Genomic DNA, 11,700 nt, shown 5'->3' with positions numbered 1-11,700 from the left:
ACACCATTCCGAAGGATCCATAGGATTAATTGTGGATCAAACACAACAACAGAAATGTTTTAGTTGTTTCGCCTTATATTTTGTATTTAAGATCTTGTATATATAGATAGATCTGTATCTATCAAAAAGTGATAAAATCTTTGTATTCGACTCAATCCTTTTACTAAAAGATTGGATCGAGTTTAATTTCAATTACAATCAAGAGAGCGAACAGTAAGTAATTACTAGATTACAAAGTATCCATTGCTTCGAATTCAAATTTGATCTCCTTCCATACTTCACAAGCAGCAACTAGTTCAGGACTCCGTTTACTAGCCTCAGATAATTTCATTACCCTCACGAGCAAGATCATGTCCCTCATTACGAGCTTGTACACATGCTTCTAGAGCTACTTGATTAGGTATGGCACCAGGCACATTTCCCCAAAGATGTCCTCAAGTTCCTCCGCCGAAATGTGGTACAAAATCTTCTCCCAAGATCTCGGTCAAAGTGAGCATATGCCAAACATGAATGCCCCTTGAAGCCACAGGGATAACACCTGGTTGAGAGACCCAATCTTGCGTGAAATAAATACAGCAGCTTTGATTTTTTTCAATATTTTTCAATAAAATCATCGCATAGTAAATCAACAAAGCCTAAAGTGATGTTTCTTTCCCATTCAAGTTTACCTAACAGTACTAGTGTGAATATGATCTCCACCAAGCAGACATAACGCTTTAGCTAGTACACGAAAGTTCATACCATGATTTTTCTGTCTATCAATAACCGCATGCATTGCACAGTGGATGTGAAAAAGTAGACAATTATCTCGGCAATAATGAGCCAAGCTAGTATTTACAGTGAATCCCCTTGTTAAGTAATCGTGCATTATAATAGGAACTCCCAATTCTCTAGCAAATACAACCCTTTTAATCATTTCTTCACATGTACTTGCAGTAGCATTCAAGTAATGCCCTTTTATTTCACCTGTTTCAGCCTGTGCTTTATAAATGGCTTCGGCACAAAATAGGAAACAAATTTTCCAATGCATAAATGGTTGGGAATTCATGTTCTCATCATCTTTGGTAAAATACAGTCCACTGCAAAGACATTCATAAACTGCTCTATCGTGTTAGAGAATCATGGCAAGTGTTAACCATGAAACATGCAAAATTGAGACCAAGGCAAGGTAAAAGCTGAAATGCCTTGGCCGAAATCATTAGCCTAGCTTGTTTCATATTTGGCTTGTATTTTTAATTCTAGCAAATTGTGTAATCTAGGCTAGATAAGTTGGTGCACAAAGATACCAAAATATGTTGTTTAAAGTATACTAGCCAAATTAGGGTTTAGAAGAGCAAAGCACCTAGATGACATGGAAAGCACCTTGGTGACAAGGATGGTGACATGGAGCTTCACCATTTAGCCTCTCTCTCAACCAATGCATGAAAGGACATGTGTCATCATGCATGAGGACTACTTCACCATGAAGCAACTAATGAGGCAGCAACACTTATCAACCAACCATGATCCATGTGGCTAAGTTACTTTACACATGTGGTTTTGCTTCACCATGAAGGACTTGTTTGTATTGGTCCTTAAAACCGGTCATGGTGTGCTTTCACACCTATTTTGTATGCTATAAATATGTATTACATTTCAATGAATGAATATATTGAATTTTGGAGAAATATACCTTAGTTTCCATTTGAAACCAAGAGAACACTAAAATCGGGCTTGTTACAATTTTTCCAGCAGCTTATTACATCAAAGCCGAGATACACCTTCACTCCAAATCAATTTCAATCCTTCATACCTTGTTTTCTTTTGATTAACCTTGCCCTCATTCTTTCAAATTGGTATCAGAGCCTGGTTTCATCAATCCCTCAACAAAAATCGATTCAAAACTCACAAAACAGCAACTAGTTTAAATGGCTTCCTCACATTTTTCAGCACCTTCACGTCCCATGTTTGATGGCCATAAATATCCTATTCGGGCAATCAAAATGAGATCTTTTCTTCAAGCTTATGACCTTTGGGAGCTTGTTGAAGTTGATTATGAGGTAGAACCATTGGGAGCAGGTGCTACTATGAATCAAATCAAACTTCATAGTGAAGAAAATGCAAGACCTTACAAAACTCTCACAGCAATACAAGCTGCTGTGACCAATGACATCTTCACTAGAATTATGACTTGTACAACTCCTAAACAAGCATGGGAAAAGCTTCAAGAGGAGTTCCAAGGAAGTACAAGATCAACACAGATGCAGCTGCTTAACCTTAGAAGAGAATTAAAAAATGTGAAGATGTTGGAGCATGAAACCGTGAAGGAGTTTTCCAACAAACTTATGAAGATTGTCAACCAAATCCAGTTGCATGGTGAGTTTTTACCAGATCAAAGGATTGTTGAAAAGATCTTTATATGCCTTCCAGAGAAGTATGAAGAAAAGATCTTAACTTTGGAGGAGACAAGAGACCTTACACCACTCACAGTTGCTGAATTGATCAATGCCTTGCAAGCCACGGAACAAAGGAGAAGTCTTCGGCTACAAGGTGAATCAAGCTCGGGTGAAGTAGCCCTCGCAACAAATAACAAAGGTAAATCAATCCAGCAACCAAGGCCTCTCCAAAGGCAAAATAAAGGCAAGGAAACAACAAACCAAAGAGAGAACAAGATGACATATGGTCCTTGCTTAATTTGCAAAAAGCAAGGACACACGGGTAAGATATGCTGGTGGAAACTGAATGCTCAATGCAAAATTTGCAAGCAATTCGGTCACATGGAAAGAGTATGCAGGCAAAGGAACGAAAGGCAAGAAGCTAGACATGCTTGTGAACCCAAAGAGGCAAGTGGTGAGCATGCACATACCTTCACAGCAACTTGCAACCTTGCAAGCTCAATCAAAGACGCATGGATCTTGGACAGCGGGTGCACAAATCACATGTGCAACAACCGGGACTTGTTTGTCAAGTTTAACCCAATAATTGCAACAAAAATCAGGACAGCAAATTGACAAATCATGGAGGCACAAGGAAAAAGGAGATTTGGTCATTAAAACACCAACCAAAAGGTACAATTCAAATTACCAATGTTTTATCTGTACAAAATCTGTCCGAAAATTTACTTAGTGTGCCTCAGCTTATGAAAAAAGGATATACTTTGAAGTTCTTAGATAAATGTTGTGAAATATCTATGGATGAAAAAATTGAATTACTTGTCCATATGAAAGACAATAGCCTTGTAATTGATTTTGATCAACAAAATCAAATAGCTATGAATACCAAAATCCATGAAGAATCAAAGCTATGGCATAGAAGGTTCGGCCACTTTAACTATCCCACCATGAAGCAGATGCATACTCAACAAATTGTTGAGAACTTACCACAAATCCATGGAGATGATGGTGTTTACCAAACATGTCAACTTGGCAAAATCAAAAGACTACCATTTCCTTTGACTACAAGCGGCAAGGCAAAGGAAAAATTACAATTGTTGCATTCGGATTTGTGTGGACCTATGAATGATGTAACACATGCTAGGAGGAAGTATTTTATCATCTTTATTGATAATTATTCAAGGACATGCTGGATCTACTTCCTCAAACAAAAGTCAGTAGCTGTAGCCACATTTGGAGGGTTCAAAACACTTGTTGAAAATCAAGCACAAACAACCATAAAGGTTATTAGAACCGACAATGGTGGAGAGTACATATCCAAAACTTTCCAAGATATTTGCAAGACAAATGGCATCATGCATCAACTCACCACTCCATACACACCACAAAAAAATGGAGTGAGTGAAAGGAAGAATAGAACAATCATGGAGATGTCAAGATGCTTGCTGTTTGAGAAGTGCTTGCCAAAGAAATTTTGCACCGAAGCAGCTATTACAAGTGTATACCTCCTAAACCGACTTCCAAGTAAGGCAATTGAATCCAAAACACCAAATGAATTATGGTATGGCTTTAAACCTTCAATTGCTCACTTAAAAGTTTTTGGAAGTATTTGTTACATGCATGTCCATGACTCCAAAAGAACCAAACTTGATAAGAAAGCAATTATTGGTGTTCTTGTAGGCTATAGCTCGGTTTCAAAAGGCTATAGAATCTTTGATGTATCTACGATGCAGGTTGTTGTCTTTAGACATGTTATAATAGATGAGAACTCATATTGGAGTTGGAAGGAGCATAAAGTGGAAGCAAACACTTATATTCAATCAAGAACTCCTTCCACCGATCAAAGTAATTTTGATGTTGAAAATAATGGTGAAGATGATGATGACCCGGCCAATGAAGATTATGTGGGCAAGAGAGGCATAAAATCAGTTGAAGAACTTTATGCAAGTGCAAGGATTGCAACACCTGATCCTACAACATATAGTGATGCTTCACGACATAAAGAATGGCAAGCTGCAATGGAGGAGGAGCTTCACATGATTGGCAAGAACAAAACTTGGAGTTTGGCACCGAGGCTAAATAAAGGACATGTGATAGGTGTCAAATGGGTTTTTAGAACCAAACTAAACCCTAATGGCACCTTGACCAAACACAAGGCAAGGATGGTTGTGAAAAGCTACGTTCAACAATATTGATACGAACCTAGGACGACCTGCTCCTAAACCCGTATTATATTAGCCCAGATCTCAATTAAGTTCAAGTTCTAATGGAATGGACCTCAACCCCTAACCAACCTGTGGTTAGAAATCTTGGTATAATGTAGACGCCACAATAGGGGATAGTAAACCTATTGATAAGTCAAGCTAAAACAACCAATTCTCTAATGGTGTTTTAGGTGTTCTCAAAGAACAAAGAGATAATTAATCTCACAAGTATTTTCTCAATCAAATCAAAGTTGTTTTCTTATTGATAACTAAGCCTTTAAATAGGCTACAAAGCCATGAAATAAAACCCTAGAACATAAAGAAAACCAGCCACCACACATAAAGAAACCTAGTTGGCTGAAACTGTACTTCCTTTCCTAATCTAAGTTTGATTAATTAATTCCTTTATATTAAATTAGGAATTAATTAATTTACAATGGAAAGAATAAAATAAAAACCTTCCTAAAGTTATTTTTCCAGAAAATAAATAAATAAAAGCCAAAAAGTAATGGTAGTTTCCTAAAACAAAAAGTAAAAACAAATTAGGAAACTAAAAATGCTAACCTTTTTTATCAAGTTGACTTTGATCAATCTTTGACCTCTTTAAGCTTCAAATCAGCTTCTAGATTCTTTTTAGGATGCCAAATAAGCTGAATATGAAGTCCCACACGTCACCCATGCTTGTAAAAATAAGAAAAGGCTAATACAGTAAAATACAGTAAAGCCAGCAAGCAATACAGCAAATTCGGCCAAATTGTTGATGCTGTCCGTACAAGCCCTTTTTGATTGCATTTGAGGCTGATTTAACTTGATTCCATGACCACTTAGGCATATGTATTGAACCCATAAAGCATTGGAACCATTTCATGCTTCTCGGACTCCAAAAATGTACCAAAACCGTCACCCGGTTCCGTATCGGCTTCCACCACTTGGATGCTTAGAATAGGCTTTGTATCTTCAAGTATGGACAAGCTCTGTTGAGATTGATTACCCCCTGTATAAATACTCCCAGGTTGTCCTTAAATCTCTTAATTTGAGCTCTTGTGATTGGCCTAGTCTTCATCCGTGTCGAGTCAGCACCCCAGCAGGTTATCGGGGGAGTGGGCTCGGGCGAAATCACATCATTCCCCTCCTCTTGAAAAGGATTTGTCCTCAAATCAAGATCATCACCTGCAGAAAAAGGAGTTAAATCAGCAACATTAAATGCAGCACGCATGTTATACTCACCCGGTAAATTAGGCTTGTAGGCATTCTTGTTATTCGGCTCCAAAACTTGAAAAGGTCCATCCATAGGCGGCATGAGCTTCGACTTTCTTTGATTAGGAAACCTTTCCTTTCATAAGTGCAACCAAACCAATTCTCTTGGGTCAAACACTATTACAACAAAATCTAGAAATACATGCTCATTATAGTAAAAATTACACTTTTTAAATTTAGCAAACAATATTTCCCAAATTTTCAAATTGCCACTAAGTAAAGCTCTCAACAATGTAGATAAAGTTCGATGAAATAAAGATATCTTTAAATAAGTATCTTTAAAATTCATGGTCGGCAATGATTTCTTATTCATAATTACTTTATTAACATCACCAAAGCTAAGATAAAAATTTATATTTTTCCTTTCTTGTCTTCCTTTTCCTTTCTCACTCACGGCCATCTCACCTTCCTCACTCTCGGCTTTTGCACCAAATTTCTCACTCTTGGTTTTATTAAAATTTTTCCACACAACCTGAGTATTAGAAGACTTACCTAGGACAACAAGCTCACCTTTTCCCTCTTGATTGGATGGTAGTCCACTTGGAATTTCATTTGGGAAGACATCTCCAAATTCCTTTTAAAGAGAAATCATTGAACTTGGCAATTCAAGTTCTTCAATGTTAGTTTGATCATTAAAATAATTTTCTTTATAAATCTTGACCAGCAAAAGTTTCTTATACTCAATAACCTTATTAATATCCCCTAAACTCAAATAAAAGTTGCTACTTGACCTTTCTTTACTTTCTTTTTCTTTTTCCCCCTTGGATTGGCGTAAAAACCTTCGGATTTCCCTTCCTTTTCCAATCTCTTGGGTTTGCCACTTTCTTTCCCCTCTCTTTCGGTTTTTTCTTGATCTTTCCACTCAATATGAGTCCTAGAAACCTTACCTTGATCAGCAACCTCATTCTCACCCTCTTGAAAGGATGGTGAAGCCGTTGGTGCCATACTTGCTTTTTCCTTGAGCTTTTTGGCTTCTTTCCTTTGTTGCATTTGTAATTGGTCTTTGTAAACCTCTTTAGGAGATAATGGTTCCAGCTTGACCTTCTTCCCTTTAAACCTGAAAACAATACTATTTTCTCGACCAAAATGTGTAGCATCTTTATCAAATTGCCATGGTCTACCTAATAGTATATGTCCAGCAATCATGGGTACAATATCACATAAAGAAAACCAGCCACCACACATAAAGAAACCTAGTTGGCTGAAACTGTACTTCCTTTCCTAATCTAAGTTTGATTAATTAATTCCTTTATATTAAATTAGGAATTAATTAATTTACAATGGAAAGAATAAAATAAAAACCTTCCTAAAGTTATTTTTCCAGAAAATAAATAAATAAAAGCCAAAAAGTAATGGTAGTTTCCTAAAACAAAAAGTAAAAACAAATTAGGAAACTAAAAATGCTAACCTTTTTTATCAAGTTGACTTTGATCAATCTTTGACCTCTTTAAGCTTCAAATCAGCTTCTAGATTCTTTTTAGGATGCCAACTAAGCTGAATATGAAGTCCCACACGTTGCCCATGCTTGTAAAAATAAGAAAAGGCTAATACAGTAAAATACAGTAAAGCCAGCAAGCAATACAGCAAATTCTAACAAATTGTTGATGCTGTCCGTACAAGCCCTTTTTGATTGCATTTGAGACTGATTTAACTTGATACCATGACCTCTGAGGCATATGTATTGAACCCATAAAGCATTGGAACCATTTCATGCTTCCTGGACTCCAAAAATGTACCAAAACCGTCACCCGGGTCCGTATCGGCTTCCACCACTTGGATGCTTAGAATACTCTTTGTATCCTCAAGTATGGACAAGCTCTGTTGAGATTGATTACCCCCTATATAAATACTCCCAGGTTGTCCTTAAATCTCTTAATTTGAGCTCTTGTGATTGGCCTAGTCTTCATCCGTGTCGAGTCAGCACCCCAGCAGGTTATCGGTGGAGCGGGCTCGGGCGGAATCACATCAAATATGGTGTAGACTATATGGAGACTTTTGCACCGGTGGCAAGACATGAAACCATTCAGCTTCTACTTTTATATGCAGCCAACAAATCTTGGAAAATATACCATTTGGATGTAAAATCAGCTTTTTTAAATGGTATATTAGAAGAAGAAGTATATGTTGAGCAACCTAAAGGATTTATCATAAAAGGAGAGGAGGAGAAAGTGTACAAGCTTCATAAAGCCTTGTATAGGCTCAAACAAGTTCCAAGAGCTTGGTATGCAAGAATTGATGACTGCCTCACTCATGAAGGCTTTTATAGAAGTGATAATAAGCCAACCCTCTACATCAAAGCTAGCACACATGAAGATGCAATGGTAATCTCTGTTTATGTAGATGATTTTCGCATAACAGGTTGCAATACCAAAGGCATCCAAGAATTCAAAGACAAAGTGAAAGAAACCTCCGAGATGTCCGACCTTGGTTTGATGAATTACTTTATAGGATTGGAGATCAAGCAAACAAGTAAAGGTATAATTTTATCTCAAGAACAATATGCTTTGAATTTGCTTGATAAGTTCCAACTAGAAAATGCAAAGATTGTTGATACACCAATGATACAAAATGCCAAGTTCGAACATGAGGATGGAAGTGAAAAAGTGAATGCTTCGGTCTATAGAAGCTTAATTGGAAGCTTGCTTTATTTATGTGCTTCAAGACCTGATATTATGTATGTTGTAAGTGTGCTATCAAGGTTTATCAGTGCACCATCTCAAAACCATTACCAAGCTGTAGAAAGAGTCCTACGGTATGTAAAGGGCACGCCCAACCTTGGAATTCTATACATGCATGACAACATGTGTGAGTTGGTTGGCTATTGTGATAGTGATTGGGCAGGTAGCTTGGAAGACATGAAGAGCACCTCTGGATACTTGTTTATGTTTGATTCAGGTCCATTTTCATGGAGCTCACACAAGTAAGGAACCACAGCACAATCAACAGCAGAAGCTGAATATATCTCAGCAGCCGCTGCATCAAAGCAACCAATTTGGCTAAGGAAATTGCTTGATTTTAGGTTGCAAGCAAACAAGTGCAACCACCATGTACTATGACAATACTTCAGCCATAGCCATAACCAAAAATCCAATACAACACAGAAGAACCAAGTATAACCCTGTGAAGTACCATAGCATCTGTGAGGCTGAAAGAAACAAAGAAATTAGTTTGATGCATTGTTCAACACAAGACCAGTTGGCCGACAGTTTTACAAAACCATTGCCAAAAGAAAGACTTCAAATGCTTAGGAGTCTTCTTCACATCATACCTAACATTGCCAAGGAGGAGTGTTAGAGAATCATGGTAAGTGTTAGCCATGAAACATGCAAAACTGAGACCAAGGCAAGGTAAAAGCTAAAATGCCTTGGCCAAAATCATTAGCCTAGTTTGTTTCATATTTGTCTTTTATTTTTAATTCTAGCAAATTATGTAATCTAAGCTAGATAATGATACGAACCTAGGAGGACATGCTCCTAAACCCGTATTATATTAGCCCGGATCTTAATTAAGTTCAAGTTCTAATGGAATTGACCTCAACCCCTAACCAACATGTGGTTAAAAACCTTGGTATAATGTAGATGCCACAATAGGGGATGGAAAACCTATTGATAAGTCAAGCTAAAACAACCAATTCTCTAATGGTGTTTTAGGTGTTTTCAAAGAACAAAGAGATAATTAATCTCACAAGTATTTTCTGAATCAAATCATAGTTGTATTCTTATTGATAAATAAGCCTTTAAATAGGCTTTGAAAGAAACAAAATAAACCCTAAAAACCCTAGAAAAAAAAAAAAACCGGCCACACACATAAAGAAACCTAGTTGGCCGCAACTATACTTCCTTTCCTAATCTAAGTTTGATTAATTAATTCCTTTATGTTAAATTAGGAATTAATTAATTTACAATAAAATAAAAACCTTCCTAAAATTATTTGTCTAGAAAATAATTAAATAAAAACCCAAAAAGAAATAAAGTCAATCGCAAATTAGGTAACGAGTTGACTTTGACATCTAGGCTGAATTATGTCTTTAACCGAGCTAAGTTATGTCCGCCTGATGTTCGAGCTAACTTATGTCTGCCTAATGTCCGAGCTAACTTATGGCCTATCCGAGCTAACTGATGTCTGTCCGAGCTAACTTGTGCCTGGCCAAGCTAACTGATGTCTGTCCGAGCTAAGTTATGTCTGGCCGAGCTAACTGATGTCTGTCCGAGCTAAGTTACATCCGATGTCCAAAGTCCGAGACCAGATGTCCGAGGCAAGGCTTCGATGTCCCAGGCAAGGGTGTCTGATATAAAATGCCCGATGTATGGGTATTTAATGTATCAGCTTCCACCACTTGGATACTTAAAACAGGTCTTTTATCTTCAGGTATGGACAAGCCCTTTTGAGAATGAATTATTCTCTGGATAAAGGCAGCAAGGTTATCCTTAAACCTCTTAGCTTTAGCCCTAGTGATCAGTCCAGACTTCATCCGTATCGGATCAGTACCCCAGCGAGTTGTCGGTGGTGTGAGCTCGGGAGAGTTCGTAGAAGATAAGTTGGTGCACAAAGACACCAAAATATGTTGTTTAAAGTATACTAGCCAAATTAGGGTTTAGGAAAAGCCAAGCACCTAGATGACATGGAAAGCACCTTGGTGACAAGGATGGTGACATGGAAGTTACTTGGTGACATGGAGCTTCACCATTCGGCCTCTCTCTCAACCAATGCATGAAAGGACATGTGTCATCATGCATGAGGACTACTTCACCATGAAGCAACTAATGAGGCAGCAACATTTGTCAACCAACCATAATGCATGTGGCTAAGTTACTTTACACGTGTGGTTTTGCTTTACCATGGAGGACTTGTTTGTATTAGTCCTTAAAACCGGTCATGATGTGCTTTCACACCTATTTTGCATGCCATAAATATGTATTACGTTTCAATGAATGAATATAATGAATTTGGGAGAAATATACCTTAGTTTCCATTTGAAACCAAGAGAACACTAAAACTGGCCTTGTTACAATTTTTCCAGTAGCTTATTACATCAAAGCCAAGATACACCTTCACTCCAAATCAATTTCAATCCTTCGTACCTTGTTTTCTTTTGATTAACCTTGCCCTCATTCTTTCATACCGTACTTCTTATTAGATAACCCCACTTTAGGTTTAATAGTACATCCCAATAGGGGGCGGCCATACTTGTTCAATTTATCTCTTTCAACCTGGATGCCATGAGGTGGTCCTTGGAAAGTTTTAGTATAAGAAAGAGGGATTCACAAATCCCTCAAACATGGAGCGCACAAGGCCTTGAACCCAAAAACATTACCCACAATGGAAGTAAACATGTTAGTAATAGAACCTTGTTCAAAAAGGTCTAAGGGGTAAGCTACGTAAGCAATATATTGATTTTCTTCTCTAGCAACGGGCTCAAAGCCGTAGTATCAACCTTTGTAAAATCAAGACTGGTAAGCCCATCAATCCATACAGTTGTCCATGTACCAATAGAATATTCAGTACCTACTGCGGCCCCTGCTTCCTTGAGCGAAACTCCGGGTTGAGGAGTTCCTCGAAATGCTGCCAAGATATCAGTGTCTTTGTTTTCATAGTCAAGAGTGTAATAAATCAATTTATAATCTTTAACACTGGCTTTAAATCCAACACTTACTTTAGTCTCTGTTTGTGGTGACATAAATTAGGAGTTAATGAAACTTTTCATAGGAATCTTTCACAAAATTATCAACTAATCAGAACGGTTCATTATTAGACTGTGGTATTTGATTTGCCAAATACATCATTATTGTATACTCTTTCATATGTATGGCGCAACCTGCTCTTTGCTTTTCAAAGTTTCTAATCTTTTACCTTTTTTTTAATCGAAA

At 37.4% G+C, this 11,700-nt stretch overlaps 1 pseudogene; it reads right to left on the bottom strand.

The window, feature by feature from the left end:
- Window positions 1-229: 229 nt before the first annotated feature.
- Window positions 230-11,510, bottom strand: LOC132804093 (ribulose bisphosphate carboxylase large chain-like; annotated as a pseudogene).
- Window positions 11,511-11,700: the final 190 nt, after the last annotated feature.

The sequence above is a fragment of the Ziziphus jujuba genome, chromosome 6 (genome assembly GCF_031755915.1).
Source record: "Ziziphus jujuba cultivar Dongzao chromosome 6, ASM3175591v1".
In the NCBI taxonomy this organism is placed as follows: Eukaryota; Viridiplantae; Streptophyta; class Magnoliopsida; order Rosales; family Rhamnaceae; genus Ziziphus; species Ziziphus jujuba.
Note: the sequence above shows the minus strand (reverse complement) of the source record. Positions and strands in the feature narration are given on the sequence as shown.